The sequence below is a fragment of the Ambystoma mexicanum genome, chromosome 5q (genome assembly GCF_040938575.1).
Source record: "Ambystoma mexicanum isolate Mex_15411 chromosome 5q, UKY_AmexF1_1, whole genome shotgun sequence".
NCBI lineage: Eukaryota > Metazoa > Chordata > Amphibia > Caudata > Ambystomatidae > Ambystoma > Ambystoma mexicanum.
Genome location: NC_090933.1, coordinates 1105936733 through 1105944905, shown reverse-complemented (window position 1 = coordinate 1105944905; position 8173 = coordinate 1105936733).

The window sequence follows — 8173 nt, the reverse complement described above, 5'->3', positions numbered from 1 at the left end:
TCTAATTACAAAAAGAAGGAAACCAAGATGGCTACAGAGATAGTGACGTTATACTCTTTCTCTTCCTAGTGCGGGTTGGCGGGTGGCAGGGACATGCTTCCACTGTGGGAGAAGGCAGTAGACATGTAGGTGGGGCAAGGAGTTGTCCGAGGACATTTCTTAGTAGGGGAATGGCTGGACAACGAGGAGAGTGGCTCAGAGTTCATGCCACAAAAAACATGACGGAATGGGGAAGGGGTAGCAGATTGAGGTCAGGAACGTGGGCTCACACCATCAGTACAAGCCTGCATTCCTTGCCTCCTGATTGACTGCTGTTTCTTCCCTTTCTGCTAATGGAAAATTACCCAACTGATACTTCAGTTAGTTTATATTCAAAGTCCTATTCAAATGTACTTGTATGCAGCGTGTCACTAACTATTTCATATTTTAAAATAAACTATGCAGCTTAGTTGCAGTTTCAATAATATAACTGTTTAACTTATCCTTACGTCCTTATGTTTAATGTGACACATTGCGTTTTATTCAATGACTTCTACTATTGCTCATTGGGGCTCACTGGTTACCTTGAAAACATTCTGCTGCATTTTTGCTAGGTCAAACTTGATGCACAATATTTATAAGGAAATACATATTTAAATACTTGTTTCACTCATCCCTGTATTCATCCACTGCTGTTTGAGTATCTATGGGTAAAGTAGAAGAACTATTCAGATTGGCTTTCAATAGTGGGGTGGGAGGGAGTTAGGGATAACACCTGCAGGATACGGACATTGTCTTAAACTATCAGGCAAAGTGTTCCTGTGAGGTAGGACTACTTATGTGGATCCATGTAATAATGTTCCTGCAAAAATGTCTCCTGACAAAAAAAATCATAGTTTTTTGCAGAGACATTATTACATTGACCATGTGGGGGACACCGCAGCAACCCCCAAATTATTATGTTTTTACATGTGGAGGAGGGGATATCCCTGCAACCCGTCCCAATGCATAATGTCATCATATAAGATGTTGCCAATGGCTTTTCCCATGGACGTTATGTATGGGGACAGTACGTATGGGGACATTATTACCTGATACCATTTAGGTAAGGTTCGCCAATATTCTACAAAATGTGCCATCATTTATGGTCTTGTTAATGGGGACTGAATGACTATCAGTCACTCACTCACTCACTCTAATGCATTCATTGAACATTCTTATGATGTGTGAGCTGTGTGTATTCACTCTGTCTAGTAAATACCAGCCCAGTCCTGGGGACAGATTTACATTTGACTGCTTCTGCCCAGGCTGATATGGTCAGCAGAGAAAGTACTGGATATGAATATCATGCTTTTAGGGAATATATGCTTCTAAAAAAACCTGCCGCCCTTAACTACCCTTTATCAACTTTACTATCACGGCATTCTTAGGGACACCCCTTAGACCTTGAGTGTAGTTGAGATAATGTTATGCACCAGTCCAGTATATTCCTTTATTCAATTAAGTAATTTAAAGACCTCAGATTAGCCTGCACTTTCCGGGATGTTTTTAAACACTGTCTGCATTTAAAATAAATATGAAACAATCACTTTCATTTGAAAATGAACACCACACTAAGTTGTGTTTTCCATGTTTTTATACTATATAATAAAATTAATAGGCAAAAGAAAGGATCTTAAAATGCATTGTAACTAAAGATACTCGACACCTGTGGAAATTAACGAATGCAAACAATGAAGATATAAGGATGATCTAAACATCAGTGAGAAGAGCTGGAACAATTTCATGGCGCAAGAATTCGAGCCACACAATTGAGCTAAATTTGAGAAAAAAGAAAATCACAAAAAATTTGAGTAAATAAATAAAACTGTAAATTAAATAGCATTGGTAAGATGAAATGACCTAGGGCTCCCAGCCAAGACAGGCTACTTAATATGGTACTAAAATATAATCTGTCAAGGTGGGCCGAGTTTGTATTGCCTTTGTTTAAAACAATAATCGCTTCAGGCCGAATCCCATCGGCATGGCAAGAATGGTTCATCATTCCAATCTATAAAAAGAGCCCGAAGAATAGAGCCAGGCTCTTACCGTCGTATTGCCCTGCTTAACATAGTTAGAAAGGTATTCACCTCTGTATCTCCAGCTCCCAAACACGCCTTCAAAGTGGATGTTCTGCTGTGCCCAACACCTTTGCACTGAAACTCCTTTGCAGAACAGCACATATAAACCATTGTTATTTGTGGCGGACATAGACTACCCAGCAGCCTTCGATGGCATTTACAGATTGTCTCTCATGAAAATTAGATTCAAAGGAGATTGATTCCCAATTATTAAGATGCCTAATACAATTACACTCAAATACACAGGTACAGATCAGACCGGAACATGAATGTCACTACACTAGGAAACTAACACACAAAGAGGGTTGAAACAAGGATGTGCGTTGGCACCATTCTAACGACCTTCAATTGCAAAGGTTTATGTCTCCTCAGATAGGAAAGGGACATGTATCATGGATGTCCTACGTGGATGACATAATCCTTCTCTACCACACAGAGAGAGGATTGCAATTACACTTAATACTTTGGGGAATTCTCCTCTTAAATATCACTTCCAGTTAACGTCTCAAAAAAAAAATATATGAAGTTTGGAAACGGCTGCTAAACATAACTTCATATGGGACTGCCAATCAACCATCCTTGAAGTTGTAACTGAATATAAGTATCTGGCAGTAATACTATACATACGATACGCAGATAGAAAATTAATTGAAAATAAACTGCAAAGTGTGTATGCTTTAGCTTCCAGACTAAATTTTATACAGAGGCGCTATGTTGATGATTCCCTCAACCCTGTTCTAATGCTCTATAAACAAAAATATACGACAGCAATCCAATGTGGCTTAGAGCGACTGATGATGTGAGTCCCAGGTCGGATACGCTAGAGGGATGCTATCACCCAAGGCCACCCCCTGTGCTTGATTAGGTGTGACCTAGGGTTGACCTTACTATCTACAGAATTAACAATATGCAAAGGTTCTTTTTATCTGTAACTCCTGTTATCATAACCAAATAGGCTCCCCCAAAATCTTGAAAGGGGGCATCCTCTTAGACAGTAATGTGTAGGCGTGTCTGTTTAAAGAGTCTGTGGAAAACGTCTTCAGAGGAATAGAGTTTACTTGGAATAGTTAATGACCATTAGCACCCTGTACAGGGGAACCAGCCAATCAGGTGCCTAGACTTGTGGCCATAAACCTACAATCTCAGCCCACGTTCCATGCCACTTGATGACTGATTCCACCATCTTCTCCCCACCCTCCGTCTCCTCATGTTTAATTTTTTTTTTCCATTTCCAACCCTCCTCCACAACCCCACGTACCTGTTTGTTGTGGTGGTGCAGGCCCACACAACATATTCCCAGCTTCTCCGGCCACTATGGAAAGGGAAGCGGGGCTCCGTATGGAGCCCATGCAGCAACCATATCAAAGTTAGCTCTAGCAAACGCATTTTTTTTTTATATTTGTTTATTGATGACATTGTCACAGCTTAATTATACAGTTGCACTTTCAGCATTCAATAAGTAGTTTAACAATTCGGTTTCTAATATTGTATTTAGCATCAAACTTACAACCAACACACATAACCATAAACTTTTCCAACATGTGACTGGGGCTTATAGTGCAAAAGTAAATAGTTTAGATTGGCGAAGGTCAGTGCGGGGGCTCCAGCATAATTTGTTCAATTGTTCATGGCAGCCTTATATGTGCAGGTTTCCTGGCCCAACCCATTCAGTCTTCAATGTTAAGAAATATAGTTAATACAGGTAGCTGACATTTCAAGGTAGTTTATCATCTGATGGGTAGAGAACAGTTCCTGTAAGGGCTTTCCATGCCTCAAATGCAACAGCAGTGTCTGCATCAGATACTTGTGTCGCTCGAAGCCAAGCCATAGTTTTATTCTCATGCCAGGTCCCAAGCTACCCGAGCCATATGTCAAACTGCGGGCACCCTTTAAACTTCCATGATATCTCTAGGTGCCTTTTGGCGAGTCTCCACACAAGGTCCATGAATTCAGTGATGTTTTTGTATTTGTGTGATCTAGTGTATATATCCAGTAAGCACTCAAGTGGGTTCCATTGATACCTAACAACACCAGCAGCCACACAAGTCTGTTTGATTTGGGACCAAAAGCTGAGTACCTTTGCACACGACCACATCATATGCAGAAGAGCTGCACCATCATGAGTGCACCAGGGACAGTTTGAGGACTCCTCTGCCTTAAATGTGGCTACTCTGCTGGGGGTCAAATATGTGCGATATAGTACATTGATTTGGACCAATCTGAATCTAGCATTGCAAGAAACATTTTTACCAAAACGTAACGCCAGTTCCCATTCCTTGTCAGCAACCTCTGAAACAAGATCCATCTCCCAGGACACCTTCAACTTGTTAAGCCTAATGCTAGTGCCATCTACCAGAAACTTGTAAAACCTGGACACAGGCCTCCAGCTATCCTCAAGAGCGTAGGGCAAGGCTAAAAATGTGTCCTCCTGTGGTTCAGCAATCCACTGAGTCAGGTTACACCTAGAAACCCTTGCCACCCTCATATACCATAACAATTGGCCCTTGGGGAGCCCCTCTTGCTGGGTAAGGCTATCCATCTTTCTGAATAGCCCATTGGTATACATGTCTCCCCAACTAGTTATGCCCACCCCATCCCAGCATCTAACTGCCTTCAATTCTTCAGGGCCACTACATGTGTCTGCCAGTATCGTGACATGGGGTGAATACGGGTGTTGCAGCCAGAGTACCTTCAGGGTTCTATTCCAAATCTGTCTACCTAATCATAGGATCAGCAGCAGGGGGCCTGCACAACTTTCCTGGTGCCATAGAGCCTCTTTAAGCCATGCCGGTCTCACTAGTGCATGGAGTAAGTAATGTTCAGATGTGCGTGCGCCTGATAACCATTTCACAATAAAGCTTAACTGGGCCACCAGGTAATATAGTTCATACCTTGGAAGCTGTGCTCCTCCCTCCCCATATGGTAGAGACAGAACATTAAGTGCCTGTCTGTGTCTTTTCACACCCCAGAGGAAGTCCCGGAGCACTACATCAAATTCTCGAAAGAAGTTGGCATTTATGTAGAAATGGACATTGGTAAAACTATAGAGGAATCTAGGAATAATTATAATTTTAGTGATAGCAATCCGACCCATGAGGGATAGGGGTAGTCGAGTGCAGAATTGTATTGACTTTTCACACCCTGCACCACTCTGCCCGTGTTAAGTGTGTGCATTGCATTTGGTGAATGTTCTTTATGTATGCCCAGGTATTTGAAGAAATATGGCTCCCATTTTAAGCCCCACTCCGGTAAGGATGTTGCATTCATACTACAGAGTCCTGCCAGGGGAAGAGGCACAACTTCAGTTCATTAAAGTAAATTCCAGAGAGCCTAGCAAAGCTGTCTAGTACGTCCAATATCATCTGGAGGTTATGTTATGGTTTGCATAGGTAAAGCAGTACATTGTCTGTGTACAACGTTATATGATGCATGTACCTACCAATCTTTATGCCCACCTCTAAGTATTCCTGACTCAGATACACAGCTAAGGGTTCTAATGCCAAGATTTAAAGCATGGGCGAGAGTGGGAATCCCTGTCTTGTCCCCCTTTGTGTGTACCACTGCCCCTGCGACTTAAGGTAGCTTCTTGCTCATCAGCCATCAGGTGGCTTTCCTGTAGGGGTGCTATGGATATCTTTTTATGACTTAAGTAGTATATCATTCTATTGTGAAGCATGCAAGTACCCAGTCCCCTAACATTCCAGGTCAGAATTAAAATTTATGCCATAGTCAGTTATTTGTGTCTTCGTACAGCCACTCCACTGAATGACCAGCATGCAGTTGTCTAACCGGTGGCCCCGCATGATGCCCAGTCTTCTCGGACCAGCCAATATAAAACAACCCTGGTAACAAGGGGTGGCATATTTCTCCCCGCGCTCTTCACCCGCAGCTGCAATTTGAGTTTCGAGCCCCGTACCACATGTTGGATAAAACAACAACAACAGACCCCTGAATGCAGGGTTTAAACAGAGCCCAACAGTTCAGGCACCCCAGTACCTTCCGAGAATGCCAGCACATTCCAGTACCAGGTGATAAAGTCAGCGCCAACGGGAAGTTGACTGTCCATTTGGACAGGGGTATTCCAAGTATCACCCAGTGAGCAACAGTGCCAGCCCCCACTAATGGTAGCCTATCGTAGCAGTAAACAGGAACAGTGAATGTAGGGACATGCCAATTAATCTATTGACCTTATTACCCTGATGCTGGGATGCTATATGTTCAATAGCATCCCAGCTTTGCTTCATTCCTTCAGTCTTCACTGTCCCCCTTGGGCTCTAGATTGTTATACTCCATCCACATAGTCATGGCCACATGATTTTCAAAGAAAAGGGCCTTGCCTCCATACATTTACTTTAGTTGAGCTGAATACAGAAGCATACATTGTTGGGTGTCTTGACCCACGTGCAAGTAATCATGCTGTAACATCTGGTGCTGTGGGCTTAGAAAATTCAAGATGGCGGAAAACCCACATGTGCGCCGAAATCCAGGAAAGCTGCGCAGTTTGTGCGCCCACCAAAATGGTTGCCTCACTTGCCACCCACCAGTGCGAGAATGAAAGGCCGGGTTGCCATGAGGGAAATGGGTTGCCAAAGGAAAAACAGTAGCGCCGGTTAGCTTCAAAGCGCTTTAAAACCACCATTGGACTACCCGCACAGTAGTCTGAAACCATTGGGAAACCATTGGGAATGGCAATGCTGATTGCCAAATGCAACCTAGAATGGTGGGGAATTCATTTCTTAAATCTCAAAAATGGGTGCAGTACCAGTACTCACCACTATCCAAAAGCCGGCATTTTAAAACCACACCAGATTTTACTTTTTTGTGTAAAACTGAATGAACCCAAAGCAGGCTAAAGAAAGACTTACTGAGAGGTGGATACAATGTAAAGTGATATTCTGAAGTGACTTGAAGGTTTATAACAAGACTGGCTGAGCTATGGAGTCAGCAGTTTAAGTTGCACTGGATTTAAAGACACTAAAATCGAAAATGTTTAGATTAAATGAGTGACCTATGTTTGGTGTCACATGCCTTTGTAACTGTTGAAATGTCATAGTTTTGCACTTAGAATCAGCATTCTAGCTGCATGTGTAAAATTGCAAGTTAATTTAAAAAGCAACAAAAAAAAAACATGACAGTTAGCTGAAAAAGGAACTTGATTTTGCTTGACAGCTACCCCCATCAGGAGTGAAACTTGAGTCACAGCTGTGTTCCCAGGCCTAGCTGCCCTTTTGCTGCTCACACTAAGGATATGCCATCTATCTGATAATTGAATTACCTTTGCTCTGCAGGAGAGTGAACAATGCAACTCCCTTCACCCAGGCAGAGGGTTTATTGAGAGGATCATAAATGGCTTCCTCTTGAACAATGAGCCTCTCCTGACTCAGGCAAAGGTTTTATTACAGCAGTCGTAAAATGTAGCTTCCTCTTGGCAGAAGCTGGGAGGAGCACTGCCTGTGAGAGCAAGCTGGCTTGGCAGAACTGGATAAACCAGTATTTCTACCTTGTGCTGAGAGGAAACCACACCCCTTTGGAGCCAGAACATAACTCTAAAAAGATGAATAACTCATAGAGCAGACATGTGAAAATTTTATAAATGATACCATAATTCTTGTGATTTTTCTGCCCACAGTTTAAGAGGTTTTTAGAACCGGTGGTATGTTCAGGGGGGTTTTAGCGGAAAAGTGGATATTACTCTAAATGTATGCATGTTAAAAATCTGAAACTTCATCAGTTAATGTCCATACTCCCTGCGCACATGTATGTAAAGTTGGGTCAATGTCAGAAATTGAAAAATCAGTTAAAAAGTCAATTATGTGCCATTTCTGAATGCAAGCTCTTAGAAACAGCAGATTTGGACAGAGACATGGCTAAATTCAGCCACACCATGTATATGTAATTTCAAGCAACTGTGTAACTGTGAAATATGTCTTTTATTATCAAATATAGAATATGTGCAATCTGACAGAGGAGTGTCCTATCTGCAAGCCATAAAATGACATCACTCTGACACAACTTAGCTTCGCCAATCAAATGATAAATGGAAGTTTGACCAATTAGAAGCTGAGAGAGAGGTA